This window comes from Mus musculus, chromosome 8 (genome assembly GCF_000001635.26).
Source record: "Mus musculus strain C57BL/6J chromosome 8, GRCm38.p6 C57BL/6J".
Taxonomy (NCBI): domain Eukaryota; kingdom Metazoa; phylum Chordata; class Mammalia; order Rodentia; family Muridae; genus Mus; species Mus musculus.
The window spans coordinates 17,337,345-17,353,633 of record NC_000074.6 but is presented as its reverse complement, the minus strand read 5'-3'; the positions used below and the strand labels follow the sequence as shown (position 1 = coordinate 17,353,633).

The 16,289-nt window shown below is 42.3% G+C and overlaps 1 protein-coding gene across 1 annotated transcript in view; it reads left to right on the top strand.

The window, feature by feature from the left end:
- The window catches only part of Csmd1 (CUB and Sushi multiple domains 1), a 1,642,848-nt gene that overhangs the window by 181,752 nt on the left and 1,444,807 nt on the right, over nucleotides 1-16,289 (top strand). The window lies entirely within an intron of this gene.

Sequence of the window (16,289 nt, the reverse complement as noted above, 5' to 3'; positions counted from 1 at the left end):
CAAATACTTGACATCAAAAGGGCACAAGATAGTGAATACTGTTAAGAATAGAGATTGGAAGTAGCCCTTTCATAAGGTTGGTAGGCATGCAACAGCACAGTAAATACAGGGAAAGGAGGCTCATTTTAAACTGAACAGAACTACTGTGAGAGCCAGCAATTCTGCTAATGTTTGTAAACAAACCAATCAACAACAACAACAACAACCTATGAAACTGACATGTGGAGGGAAGATCTGCATTCCCATGATCTTTTCATAGTAGCAGTGAATACAACTTGAGTGCCTGTCAATTGGTGAATGTATAAAGAAACACACACACACACACACACACACACACACACACACACACTCTCACATCCTACCAAACTGCTTACCAGTCAAGTCATACGAGCACATGGGTGAACCTGGAAGACATTGTGTTAAGTGAAAGAAGGCAATGCTAACAGAATGCTGCATATCATCATCTGCGTGCACTATCTAAAGTTTGACTTCTAGAAGCAGTGAAAAGTGTAACGTTTTATATACATTCAACAACCAGACTGAAGATATTGCAACTAAGAGGGAAATGGCTGGCTAGTTGGTACAACTGATGATGTCAGCGATGTGGTTCCTGGTATTTAAGGGCATTCTCTCATTTCTAAGGAGAGCAAGCTGCCATCTGCAGTGACTGTTGAGGTAATAATTACATGGTGATGGGTGTGTATATAGTATGGACTTTTCAAAGCATTAGAGTTGCATGTGCTTTTTGTGGAAAGATGCTCATAGGTGCTTCTCATCTCAGATAACATCAATGGCCCACAAATAACCATTCCACTAGAGTACAGATTGGGGAAGAGCTTACTTGGTTTAATTACAGATCATGAATTACCCAATGGGAGCATGGGTAATCTCCTAACTGCCTCACTGCTTTAAGTCTTACGCTAGCATGAACAATGGCATCCCTACAGCTATATGAATGGATTTTGCTCCCCTCTCCAGTTAGCCTTCCACCCTCTATATACTTCAATTTCCTTATAAGACAATGAAACCATTTACATTTGTGGCAAAGTTCACACAGGTGCAAGGTAAATGCAGGCTGAAATGACAGAGACTCTGATGAGGATCTGATGGCCCTTCCCACTTGAGGGAACATTGACCTGCTCTAGTGTGTTGAATATAGTTGTGGCTGTTGTTCTCAGAGAACAACATTCTGCCTCAATCAGAAACAGGGAAGGCAAGAAAGGTACAGTGCTATGCATTAGGAGAATAGTATATTATTTAACAGTTGAGGACGATAGTGTTAAACTGTGTTAGATCTTCGTTAAGTCAAACACAAGAACCACTGGATCTAACAAAATTCTACTTCTACTTTGGAAATCTCTGCGTATTGCTTTTGCAAAGCCAAATGCCTTGCCTACTTTCAGGAGATCCTCAGTCAGAGTTACCTATTCAAGTCAGGCCCACTCCTGCAATATGTCTCTTATCAAATTCCATCATTATCTGGTGTCCAGCTTAGAAAGTCACCCATGCTTGTAAGAATAGGAATTCTTCAGAGCAGGTAAGCCCACTCTTGGGTTGTCTTTTTGCTAAAGACACTGTCTGCTTCTACTCTTGCTGTGTGCTTCATGCTCTGAGAAAGAGAATATTATTACAGATGGATAACAGCTCTGAGTACCTGACTGCCTTTGAGAAAACATAATGATGAACAATGCCCAAAACAAATTACAAATTATATATGTAATCAATGAATGATAGCTAAGTGGTGATATTATGATCAATGATCAGTGAGTGATCAGACACAGTAGTCTTTCCTGCTTTAGTGCCTTTTGAGAAAGGGAGGACCAGGGAAGCTTTGGGGAAAAGAAAGGGTGAGCTAGGAGTGAGTAAGGTTGTGGAAGATAGACAGGGTGGAATTTTACTGTGTTTTAAAGTGAATCTGTGTACAGCATTGCCAAATTCCAAGACTGCAGTATGTATATGTGTATCAGGGAAAAGTGCAACTCTCCTATGGGCGTGTGATGAAATATGACATATGTATCCAGCTTAAAATTAACAGGTCACGGTCTATGTAAACATTACAGAACAATGATCATTTTTAATTAATTTATTCACTTTACATCCTGATTGCAGCTCCCCTCCTCCCAATCACTCCCACTTTAAAAGATCCTTTCCCATCCCTTCTCACCTCCTCTGAGAAGGAGGAGGACACCCTAGGTACCAACCCACCCTGGCACATCAAACAAACTACTACAGGAGTGGGCACATCCTCTCCCACTTAGTCCAAAAAAGGTAGCCCAGGTAGAGGAACAGGGTCTACTGGTAATCAACAGAATCAGGGACAACCTCTGATCCAATTGGAGGATCCACATGAAGACCAAGATGTATTTATGCTACATCTAGTCCATGAATGCTATTTGATTGATGGCTGTGTCTCTCTGAGCCCCAAAGGGTCCACTTTCGTTGTCTCTGTTCGTCTTCTTTAACTATCATCTATTGTGCCCCATGTAACATTTGTTTACTAGTAATGATCAAATACTAAGGAATCTTTCAGATTAAAGAATTCGTATTCCTTACTCAGATTTTCCACTGGCATGTCAAAACAACTTGACCAAGGCATTTAATTCAGGGGCTTACAACATGGTTAGAGTTCAAACCAGCTCGGTGGGGAGTAGATAGGCAGTCATGATGCAGGAACTGTAGTTGAGAGCTTGCATCTTATACAAGCAGGATAAAAAAGAGAGATAGAGAAGGAGAGAGGGATGGGGAAAACATGGAGAAGAAGGAAGAGGAAGGAAGGAAGGGAGGGAGAGGAGGAGAGAGGGAGAAAGAATGGAATGGAGGGAGGGAATGTTATGGGCCTTTAAGTCTCAAAGTCAATCCTCCGTGATACATTTTTTTCTATTAAGATCTCATCTCTTAGTCTTTCCCAAACAGTTCTCCGATCTGCAGAACATGCATTCAAATGTGTGAGTCTATAGAGATCCTTCTCATCCAGACCAACACAGATGTCCTGCCTCCTCTGCTACATTTTGCTCCTTCTGTAAGATGTTTTCCTCAGTCCAGTGTCTGTATAACTTCCAATTAAGTGTTCCAGAGGTGAATTATGAAAAATGTCTGTATTTGTAGTGTGTGTCTCTGTTTAAGTGTAATATATATGTATATGTAGGTATATGTGTATGTATATATGTATATGTGTATGCATATACAAACATATATGCATATATATGTGTATGTGTGTGTGTGTGTGTGCTACCTTCCTCAGATCCCTGTGCATTCTGTATAGCAGAGGACACCAGGTAGTTGAATACACAATGTTGTAGGAGGCTCCTGCTTACGATTAGCTTGGGGTCTACTTGGGTACTTTAAAAATCGCAAGTGTGGCTGGCCTGCATGGTGCCTGTGACAAATGCCCAGTCCTAATGGCCACTTGCATAATTGAGCACAGTTTCTTGGCAGCTCTTTGTACAATTGTTCCTTTTGAGTCTGAGCCCATTGATTAGAAACTGAGTCTTCCATATAATTAGACTATTAGAAAATAGTAGTCTCTAAGAGGAATGTAAGAGTGCTACTCTACCATTAATGGCATGTGGATGCTGACAAGGGCTGGATGCAGTGCACAGGGCTCTAGAAGCACACAATCAGGCAAGATGATGATAAGCACAGACAGACAAGAATAGAAATGCAGTCAGTTCAAAGCAGCTGATGAGCTCAGAAACAACATGATTCAAAGCATGGCTGAGCATTCAGTAGATGTGCAAAATACAGTGTCTCCTGGATTAAAAGTTTTTTTCAAAATTTTTATTAGATGTTTTCTTCATTTACATTTCAAATTCTATTCCCTTTCCTAGTTTCCTCTCTGAAAATCCCCTATACCCTCCCCCCTCCCCCTGCTCCCCAACCCACCCACTTCCTGGCCCTAGCACCCCCCTATACTGGAGCATAGAATCTTTGCAAGACCAAGGGCCTCTCCTCCCATTAATGGCCGACTAGGCCATCCTCTGCTACATATGCAGCAATAGACAGGAGCTCTGGGGGTACTGGTTAGTTCATATTGTTGTTCCTCCTATAGGGCTGCAGACCTCTTCAGCTCCTTGGGTACTTTCTCTAGCTCCTTCATTGGGGACCCTATGTTCCATCCAATAGATGAGCATCCACTTTTGTAATTGCCAGAAACTGGCATAGCCTCACAGGAGACAGCTATATCAGGTTGTTTTGTTTTGTTTTTAAGCCAATTATGCGTTGCTGGTCAACTATTTTGAGGATCTGAAAGGTATAAGGGGTCATACCCATTATGATGAAGTGACCTCTCGGTTCTCAGCAGTCATTGCCATGCCACCTTTAACTCTCCAAACACTTCAGACCAAATTGTGTGTATTTTACCACTACTTGTAAGAAAGAGAGAGAGAAAGAAAGAAAGAAGGAAAGAAAGAAAGAAAGAAAGAAAGAAAGAAAGAAAGAAAGAAGGGAAGAAGGGAAGGGAAGGGAAGGGAAGGGAAGGGAAGAAGGAAAGAAAGAAAGAAAGAAAGAAAGAAAGAAAGAAAGAAAGAAAGGAAGGAAGGAAGAAAGGAAGAAAGGAAGGAAGGAAGGAAGGAAGGAAAAAGAAGGAAGGAAGGAAGGAAAGAAAGGAAGGAAGGAAGAAAGGGAGGAAAGAAGGAAGGAAGGAAGCAAGGAAGGAAGGAAGGAAAGAAGGAGGGGGAGAAAAGAAAGGAAATGGGGAGACAGGAAAAGAGAGAGAAGGCTGTGGAAGAGTACATGCTAACACTAAAGCAAATCCCTTTGTCTAAGTGGGAATGGTCACTAATTGTGGCTCTGTAGCCAACTGGGCTTTATGATTAAGTGTGGAGGCTCATAAAATAATAAAAAAAACCCCACATATTCGTAGCCTTCCTCTTTTCAACACAAGAAAAACAACAGAGAGGAAACTAAGTTAACATGCCCATGGAAATAAGTCGTCAAATTTCATTGAATGCAAGCTAAAACGTAGAAAAGTCACTCCATTAAGGCTTTCTAAATGAGAGAAATTCACCCAAACTGAACAGAGATGAAAGTAATGTTTTGTACACACCACACAGCACAACTAAGAATGAACTGCATGGAGGATGCTCCTGAGCTGCTGCTTCTTGTCTGAGCACCAGCAGCTGGTTTCTCTTTGTGTCTCCTGATTTTTCTATTGCTGAACTCATTTTTTTGATGAGTTCAATGCTTGCAAACACCCTATGTATAGACTGCTCTCTCTTAACTTCCAGCAGAAATAAGGATGTAGGTTTTCAGAGACCTCTAGTAGGAGATTTGGTTCATCTCTCTATCCTGGACCACACTGTGGCTGGGAAATTTAGTTAATCAATTATTAAAAATCAGAAGTGTATTTATAGGATGGGTTCCCCAGAACCCATACATGGAACTCCACAGAAGAAAAGGACTAAGTTACTTGAACAAAAATAAAACATAATGTCGAACAGGCCTCGCGTGTGAAAATGGGGGGCGGGTGAGGAGTAGGGGACCAATGGGCTGCCAGGGCTTGTGAAAGAACATTTTCAGAAGTGAAATACCTCTTTATTGTCTCCCATCTCACCTAATTTCAGTGCACAATGAAGATCTTAGTAACCATACAAGAGTGCATGTAGTTACTTCTCTCTTAGCTACCTGCTGTTCTGTTGAATAACCACACTGACCAATCTGTGATGTGAAGTAATGTGGTGTGGTATGATATCATGTGATGTGCTGCAGTGTGATGTGATGTGATGTGATGTGATGTGATGTGATGTGATGTGACGTCACGTCATGTGTGTTTCCTGCTATTGGTGAGAACTTTGTTTCAGGGAAGGGTGGAGGAAAGCTAGGTTTCTTCTGCTGTTGCTATTGATGGGTTTTAAATCTGTTCCTTAGAAGTGAGTATAATACCTCTAATCATTTCTTAGTGTCAACTTTCTATGGATAAAATCAGGGTGATCCGGTATATTTCATAGAATATTGTTAGCATCAATGTATTATAGCATACAGAATGATGAACGAGTACCAAATACCTATTAACAAAGGATTGCGTCCCCTGAATTCACTGTGACAGCTGTGACTGTTTGCACTTTCTTCTAAAAACCTAGGCTTGAACCTCTGAATCTCTATCCCAGTGAGATGCACAGTGCACATAGGTGCCATTCAGGAACCTTTACATCCAGATGCTGGGGTTACAGATGACTTTTGGACTAGCAACCTCTCTATCACAGTCACAATCATCAACCACTAAGTCTCTGCTGGTCACTAGCTCAAAAGATGGAGGATGAAGTGCTGCATCATGAAATTGCTGGCTGGCATTTGGTACCATACTTCTTTAGCCTTCATTAACCATCCATGCCAGCTTGTAGACCAGCCTTTGATCTTCAGACTACGGAGTTTGATCTCAGTGATGCCCTCTACTCTGTATGACCTAGTATGCTCCTTGTCAATTCATCTCTCCCTCATACAAGACAGAACCTGTGAAACAGTATCAAGAGACTGGTTGTGCTAGATGTGGATTAACCAACGATAATGGATATGAAAAACGTGATGATCTTCTCCATATGTCTGACAGCATTCTGGTGAGAGGTGGAAGCCACTGCTGCCCTGGAGTGGTCTTATGTAAATACACGTTTTGCAAATCCCATACCTGGAATCTGTTAATGCTGTGAGTGCCCATTTGAAGTGGATGGTATCAAATATCTTCCTAATTATGAGTCATCATTTCACAAATATAAGTTTCCATTGCTGTAAGTTAAAATATCATTCTAGAAATGAGATACATTCTCACTTATATTTGTCTTTATGGTATCCTTTCTTCGCAGTTTCCATGCCAACTTAGATGCTTTCTTTAAGTAAGCATGTTTTTTTTGGTTAAGATCTCAGAACACACATGCCCTTCCCCTTTTTGCATTACCATTTGTCATATATTTGAACATTTGGTCCCTAGGTGGTGATACTGTTTGAGGATATTTAGAGATATGGCCTTATTGGGGAAAGTGATCCACTGGAGATGGACTTTGAGTATTTAAAGATTCTCCATTTCCAGTTCTCTGTCTGTCTGTCTGTCTCTCTCTGTATCTCTCTCTCTGTCTCTCACTCTCTTTTTTATATTTCCAATGAGGGAGAGGAACTGGCTTCTAAACTGTAACAGCATGGCAGTATGGAATATGTGCAGTGTGGAGATACAGAAGGAGGGGGTTTGTGATCTAATACTAATGAGAAAATGATAGAATAAAAATCTGGGCACTTTTGTAAATTTTGTGTGTCTGGCAAGGTGGGGGATGGCAAACTAAAGAAAGATGAGCCATTTGTATGCAGAAATCTGAGTCACAGTTGAGTAGCCCTGTGCTGAAATTCTCAGTGAAAACAGCTATCCAAAATGAGGAGATCTCCAGGATCAACAGAAAGTTCAAGCTGTAGGCATTCCTAAGCTTTGTCTTAGTATTATAAAGATTAGATGCCTTCCAATGAAAATTGGGATCTTGCCTGTACCCTGATCTTCAAGTGAGATTTCTTTAAACTTAAAGTACCATAATTTTATTATAGGATGAACACACAGGAACAATATATTTTTTAAAAGTATCATCTAGTTGTTCATGATATTGCAAGTTTAAATAATTAGTATTTAGTTAGTAAGATGTCTATGTAGATTAAGAAACACTATGTAAAGGAAAGAGGGGACAGGCTGCCCTAAAGTCCTGTTAATAGGCTTCATAGTATTGCTCTTCCCTTACATGAATTAAGCCCCTAGTGGGAAATAACTTAGCAAATGGACCATTATTGTGTTACCACTGGGAAGTTAGCTGTGCTGGACTATTGGAGAAGTGGCTTGTTAATTGTCCTATAGGTACGAATTCTTATTGTAGGGAATGGTCATCACTAGGATTTCAGAGATAGTTTAGTTAATGATGTGCCAGCCCTGCAAGCATGAGGACATAGGTTCTATGCCAAGAACCTGTGTAAAAATCTAACTGTGATAGCACACCTGTCAGCCCAGCATGAGGAAGACAGAGACAGGCAGATTGTTGGAGCCTGTTGCCCAGCCAGCCTGCCCAGCCAATAACAAATCTTATGTCAAAGAAAAAAGAAAATTAGAGAAATACCTCAAAAACAAAGTGGAAGGTACATGAAGCATGACCCCCCAGCTAGTCCTCTGGCTCAGGCATATATGCCCATGTCTATGCCTAGCCCCTCCACATGTGAACACACACACCCATGCCAAGAATGGTTCTTGTCTAAAATTCGTAGACAATATGATGAGGAAACTGCACATAAATCATTGCAGCATCCACTGTAAGTATTTCATTATGCCCCTGAATAATAGATGGAGCACTATTTGACAAAGTACAGATCAAAAACATCAAAGACAAGACCCTAGAAGGATGTCCCACTTATCCTAAATGGTTTCATCTCAAAGTGAGCCTGAATATGCTGGGACAGTGTTCGTCCCTGTGTTTTCTTATGCAAACCTACATCAGGAGAAATTATCATCTCTATTGGACACCAGACCTCACCACAGGTCGTTTTTTAGTTCTCATGCTTTTGGACAGATAATACATATTGACTGGCCTGGGCAAAACATAGATACCCTTATGACATAGGCCACACCAGTACCATGATAGTGGAGGGACTAATTGGAGGTGAGTATGTATCCCTATAAAATAGTGGGTGGAGGGTGGAGATCAGATGGATTTCAGAAAATCTCCATTGTAGGTAGTTCAGGATAATTGATTCTTCCTTCAGGTGAGGAATCGTGGTGAAAGCAAACCCTAGTTGAAATCTTCCTGTGGCCATGGTTTAAAAGTTAATAGAGCAGGCTCTTGGCACTGATTGATGGAGGCAGGCGCTCCTTCTCTCTCTTCCAATTAAACAACCTGTAAATATAAACAAATATTAGCAGCAGAATAAACTGCTCTGAGTTCCGCGCTGTCAGGGGAGTGACATTTAAATCACTCCTGCTTAAGGTCATAATTAGTCATAGATAATAAACTAGCTCTAAAGCCTCAGTCTGATACCCAGAGTGGAAGAAAGGCTGAGTCCCAGAGAAGCATCTCTTGTTCAATCTTCTTTAGTACAGGTATAAATATGCATTGTTTCTTTTTTTTTCTTGCACACACATAATTTCTATCTGTGTGTTCAGTAGGATGGGCCAAGTGGTGGAGATGTGCTAACTATGCTACATGTACACCCCTTTAGTGAAGCCTTCCCCAATACAATACATAGGTGGACTATATGCACTAACACTCAGGAATCAAATTCCAGCAACAGATACAGATTTATCACCCGTGTTTCTCCTGTAGCCGAAAGGGAAAGGTGTGTTTGCTTAAAAGGCAAAAATGTTTTTTTTAATAACCCTTTGGAGGAAGGAAGGTGTGCTATTTTCTTGTGAAAACATGAAACAGGCAATGGCCAGAGGGGAAGCTGGAGTCAGAAGTACTCCGTAGGTTGGAGACGCCGACTCCCAGATTCCATGCCAAGGAGTCCTCAGGCTCTCACCGCCAAAGGGTTTTGGCGCCAGAAAACTGCAATTAACAAGATTTATCCCTTATTTACACTGTCCCTAGGCTGTCTGCACTGGGCTCAGGATTTCTCACTGATGAAATGTTACAGTGGAGACTATTTGTGACAAAGCTAAACTCGGCACACAGAGGCTGAATATGCTCGAGGCGTACAGTCAGGCTCCCGGGCGCCTTTGAATGGTACATGATGTCTGTTCTGGGTGTTTGTGACCCCCTCAACCGCCTGCCTCTGCTCTCTCTACAGCACGTTATGACTATGCAGGGGGAAAAAGAAACAATGAGTGAGCTTCCCCGATAGTCATCGTGATGAGGTGGTCTTTGAGTCCAGCAATGTTTCTTTTCCAGGTGCGGGCTGGCAAAGGCTGTTCTGTGGAGCAAGTCGAACTCGGTGGCACTTGAGATTTTTCAAAATGAAAATGTTAAGTAACTAAAATCAGAGCAGGCCCTGGAGATTTTGTTTTTTTGTTTTTGATTTTTATTTTTTGAGGTTTTTGGTTTTTTTTTTTTTTTTTTTTCAGAGCCAAGAGATTTCAAAGTACTCTCTGAACAGACAGGACCAAGTACAGCCTTTTATTTTATTTTTCTCGAGACTCTCCATCTTTAAAATGAAAATATGAGTCTGAAGAACATTTCCTTGATGCTGGGAAGCACCTGAAACCTAGAAGTTCAGTTAGTTCCCAAAACAGTTCTGAAGGCTTGATCAATACATACAGCTGGAAACCTGTAGCCACACAAACTGTTTGACTTACCTGTCATATTAGTGAAAAAAAAAGTCAGTTTGATTATATAGAAACTGTCTTATAATTTCATTAATGTATCAGTTTGGTCTTGTCTGTGTATTACATTTTCCATGATTGTGAATTCTAAACACCAGTGTCATGTCATGATATTTTAAAACATGTAGAAAAGCATGTTTCATCTAAAAGATTCTCAACAATTCGTCTCATATAAAATTATATCTTATGGTTTGTTCTTAAAAAGAAATGTATAGATAGTGCATATCCTTCAAGATTTCTAATGCAACGCCTGCATTGTTTTTCTTTCTGTTGCTGTAATAAAATACCCTGACAATAGACACCTTAGGAAATAAAGACGTGCTTTAGCCTTGAGTCTATCACAGTGAGAAGGCATATAACATATTGGCAAGTGGATATTGGCTGATAGCATTGCCATCATCACAGAGAGAGCAAAGAGCCAGTCTTTAAACCCTCAAAACCCTCTCCAGTGATGTTCTTCTCTAGGAAGTTCATCTATCTTCATCCCTTTAACAACTGTCCCCAAGACAGCGCCATCTGCTGGAGACCAAGTGTTCAATACCTATGGAGGACATTTTCAGTCAAACCACAACAGTGCCTAATAGATTGTCTTAGTTCAGGATTTAGCATTTAATTCTAAATGGCACCATCATGCAAGGACTTGGGGTTTGTCTGGCTGAGGTAGAGATCATCTAGGAGAGTGAGAGGCCAGAGTTAGGGAATTGCCAGCAGGATACTCCCAGAGGAAAACTGCCACTACTGCTGCCTACCTCAGAACAACCACAAAGATACATTGGAACCCTTGGAGAAAGGTGAAGTGACTCCAAAAGTACTGGTTGTGCAGTTTGAGTACATTGAAATATTTAGTGAAATACATCAACCAATATGCATAAGAAAATAATAATAAGTAGCAGACCATTGATAAGATTATTTAAAAGCTCTTAGCACTTTTATTTGCAAAAGCAAGTGACCAGTATTTGAGCTACAATGTGCTGACCCCAGTGTTCATTAATGGTGACACTTGAAAATATAATTCAGTAGTAATTTGAATATTTTGTTTATCTCATAGAAGTAAAATTCTATGAGATTTAGATTCAATACAAAGTTCTTATTGTGTATTAGATACATTTTATATGAATACACTTGGGACATACTTATTTTTTAACATTATCAATTCATTTCCAATTTTTTAACTTTAACTCTGTTCTGTAACCCAGATCAGGGATATTTCAGAATTTGCTATTGTTCATTCCCTTGGAATGAAAGGATGTCATACATTGCCACCCACCCAGTGACAGCATTCTAGGAATGCTATGACATGCTTTCTCTCCCAAAGAGCTTAGCGGTCTACTGAAACAACAGGGATATGCACTTTAGTTTAGAAATTGTTTATGACAGATGAAATATGCATCACACTGGGAAAAGTAAAACTTCTCACCATGAATCTTAAAGCTTCACGTTAGGGTGTCTACCCTACCTTACATCACCTTCACAGGACAAAGTTTTGATGTGAGCTGGCATCTGTGGAGAGCAGAGATGGCTATGAATGTCACAGGAGGTAGCCTCATTGCCTCACAAGAGACTCTCACCCAAAAGCCTCAAACATTCATGACCTTGTAAATCTTATCTCTACTTATATGTACATTGTTGTGAATTTTGAAGCATGTGTGACTGGTATTTTAAAAGTGACTCTTTAGAAACATGGGGACTTAGGGTAAGCTCTCGGTTCATGCTTATTATTAGCCATTTAAATAGACGTGCCCCTGTTATGACTTTTGAAACAGTATTATATTTAAAAGGCACACTGGTTTGGATGACTAACTTATTTTGAATTCTCCAGCTCTCCAGTGTTGCGTGCGCTCAACTAGTCAGGAAGAACGATGCTGCAACAGGATCCTTCTGCACACGTTTATTCAGTCCTGTTTCTTCTTGTTTATATCTCTCTTGTTTATATCTCCCCTGTTTTTATATCTCCCCTGTTTATATCTCCCTTGTTTATATATCTCCCTTGTTTTTATATCTCCCTTGTTTATATATCGCGCCCGAACCCTGGGCCTCTCACTCTTTTATACTCTCAGTTCTCATCCACGCACAGCAGGCCACGCCCCCTCGCCAGTCACGAGGCTTCAGCTAATCAGGGCAGCAGGGGCAAATCTCCACCAAATTGGATTCACCTGTATCCTGGTACACCTGCGCAGCACTCAAGATGTTTGTGTCTTATATGAGGAAGTCAGGTGCAAGTCATATGACTTAGCTGCAGTCCCTGGCGCCTTTGGGACTGCCGCCACACCCGCTCCCCACAATTCCCCCTTTTTTCTTTTTTGGCAGAGAGAATGTCTGTAGATAGCCCCCCGCAGCCATGCCCCTTACCCGTCCTTGGGTGACAAACAGCATTGGTTTGATCCCTGTCTTAGGTTGGTGACATGCCCAGGGAGTCTTATCACTGACTACCTCTCTATTATGCCAAGCCACACCTGGGGAGATTGTGTTTTGCTTGCGGCAGGTGCATCAAAAGGCCAGGATGTTAATTAACCTATGGCCAGATCTTAATTGCTGCAAGCAAGCCTCATGGGTGAAGGTAGAGGTCTGATCCCCAGTGTGCAAGCATAGGGGCCCTACACAAAACCATCCCTTAGGCTCATCACCCAGAGAGGTCTTGGCCAGCTCCTGTGTCATTTTTCCTGGGGGAAGGGAACTAGGACACTGAACCTTCATGCAATCAGACATGCCTTCCACAGGATGCCAACAGCAAGCTATCCTCTGTGCAGTGCTTAGCCTCGCAACCCATGGCATAAAGCAGCATTATTTCTTTTAGAGCGGCAAACCGAATCTGAGGAGATTGTCCCGCCTCCACTGCAGCAAAAGCCTATGCTACCATGGCGAAAGTGCGGGCCGCACACTCTGCACCTAACACATGTGCCAAACACAAAACACACACACACTATAACAAGCATACATCCCAGGGCTCTCATCCCCGCTCATCTTCTCTGAAGCAAGGGATAGATAGCCAGAGGGGCTATCTCTTTAAGGGAAATTCAGGGATCAAAAAGGCATGGAAAAATTTGAATGTCATGTCGAGCTGGTATCGGCTTCTGGAATACCGAAAGGGTCTCCCATCTCAGCTCCATCGTTTGTGTTTGTGGGACCATCCACCACATCCACAGGGGCAACTGGATCAGGAGCCTCATTCTTGCAGCGTCTCACCAATCTCTCCAGCACCCAAAGAGGTTCCGTCTGGTCCTGTGGAAACACACAAACAGACCCTCTCCCCCACATCAACACCGGATCTGGTCGATCCCCAGGGGAGATGGACACAATACCTCGTGGTGATGAGACCATAACCTCAATCACCTGTGTGTCCATCTGGGAAGTCAATATGAAAGTCAAGTTTTCACTGCTGAGGAGGCATAGGGAGGAGGCACAGAAGCTAATTCGCCTTCCTCCTCCGCCTCGGCTCTTTTATTTTGTCCTTTCTGTCCACCTGATAACACTGTGTCTCCTTTCTTTTTCCTTTTTCTTTTTAAGCCCTTTTCCTCTTCCGACATACTTTCTTGTTGCTCTGTAAGGATTTTCTGACCTGTCTTGACTGCCTCTACACACAGTTTCAAACAGTAACAGAGTCCATATATCAGAACAAACAAGACCAAAACTATCAGACCTACCCACAAAGGGTCAATGGGAGAAAAAAGCATAACTACACAGCGAGGATCTCTTGATCACTACACTGAGGTTATCATACTTCCTTAATCTATCCTGAAACCAGGAACCTTAACTTGTCCCAAATCCGGGAACCTTTAGTTACCTTGTACCTGCTTCCTGGCAACGTTATATTCGCCTCTATTTTATCGGAGGTCCTTCCCAAACTCCTGGGTTACTTTATGCCTACTTCCTGGCAACTTTATGCTCACCTCTACTTTATCCGAGGTCCTTCCCAAACTCCTGGGTTACTTTGTGCCTACTTCCTGGCAACTTTATGCTCACCTCTATTTTATCCGAGGTCCTTCCCAAACTCCTGGGGTCGCAAGTTTCACTCACCGTGAACTTACCCTGCCAGCAACCACTGACTGCTGAAAGTTCTGAACTCGGTGGGGGAGTCGGTTCCCCGTACGGGCCACCAATTGTCTCGCCCGCTCTCAACCAGCAAGAACGACACGACCACCAGTCCTTCTAACAGCAGTTTATTCAGTCCTCATCTTTCTTCTTTCTCTTCATCAGTACCGTTCCCCAGCTGAAGAGTTCTGAATCCACGCCGGATCCTTCTCAACAGTCTGTTTTACAGGAACACTTTATTAACCACTCCTTCCCAGTGATGCAGTTCTGAATCCTTCCTGTAGCAGGGGGTCTTCACTTGTGCCTGAAGATGTTTCTTTTCCCGGGTTTTCTCGTCCCAGGTCTTCTCGTCCCAGGTCTTCTCGTCCCGTCCCGGGTTTCGGCACCAACTGTTGCGTGCGCTCAACTAGTCAGGAAGAACGATGCTGCAACAGGATCCTTCTGCACACGTTTATTCAGTCCTGTTTCTTCTTGTTTATATCTCTCTTGTTTATATCTCCCCTGTTTTTATATCTCCCCTGTTTATATCTCCCTTGTTTATATATCTCCCTTGTTTTTATATCTCCCTTGTTTATATATCGCGCCCGAACCCTGGGCCTCTCACTCTTTTATACTCTCAGTTCTCATCCACGCACAGCAGGCCACGCCCCCTCGCCAGTCACGAGGCTTCAGCTAATCAGGGCAGCAGGGGCAAATCTCCACCAAATTGGATTCACCTGTATCCTGGTACACCTGCGCAGCACTCAAGATGTTTGTGTCTTATATGAGGAAGTCAGGTGCAAGTCATATGACTTAGCTGCAGTCCCTGGCGCCTTTGGGACTGCCGCCACACCCGCTCCCCACACTCCAGTAATAGTTGCAAGTTAATGGAGAGTACACACTTGAGAAGAATTCTTCTCATCCTTCCCACTTCATCATCTGAGGATCAAAAGTAGACATCTCCTCCACCCAAGGCACTCTCCTTTTGTAGATCCAGTTTGCTAGCATCATGTGCCTGATGAGTCAGTTTGACATTATTGTTTCTTTACCACCTAGGCTTGTGTTCCAGAAAGAATGCTTTTTTCACACCAAGTGTTGTTTAGCCCTGTTTGGAAACTTAGCAACCGCCAAATAAAATGAGAACTCAATATTGGGTGTTTAGTTCATCCATATCTGTGTGGAGCTCACTCTGAACAAACTGACACTCCTCTGAAGCCTTGAACCAAAGTGTTTTAGAAAGGTTGGGTTGCAATGAATCACCATGCACAAGACTCACTAGACAGCGATCTACTCCATGTGTTCTGAAAATAAAATAAAATAAAATAAAATAATTTATTGCTTTACTCACTTTGGTTTGTTTTTTTACCTTTCAAATGTTATCCCCTTTCCCGACTTCCTCTCTGAAAATCCCTTATTTCATTCCCCTGATTCTATGAGGGTGTTCTCTCCACCCACCCACCCAACCAACCACTCCAGATTTCCTGTCCTGGCATTCCCCTACACTGGGGCATTGAGCCTTCATAGGACCAAGGGCCTCTCTGCCCACTGATGTACCACAAGGCCAAACTCTGCTACATATGTGGTTAGAGCCATGGGTCTCTCCATGTGTATTCCTTGATTGGTGGTTTAGTCCCTGGGAGCTCTGAGGGTACTGGTTGGCTCACATTGTTGATCCTCCTATGGGGCTGCAAACCCCTTCAGCTCCTTGGTTCCTTTTCTAGCTCCTCCAGTGGGGACCCTGTTCTCAGTCCAATGGTTAGCTGTGACCATTTACCTCTGTATTTGTCAGGCTCTTGCAGAGCTTCTCAGGAGACAGCTGTATCAGGCTACTGTCAGCAAGCACTTGTTGGCATCCACAATAGTGTCTTGAGTTTTATAATTGTATATGGGATGGATCCCCAGTTTGGGCAGTCTCTGGATGGTCTTTTCTTCAGTCTCTGCCTCAATGTTTGTCTTTGTATCTCCTCCTGTGGGTATTTTATTCCCACTTCTAAGGTCTTTTTTTTTTCTTTCT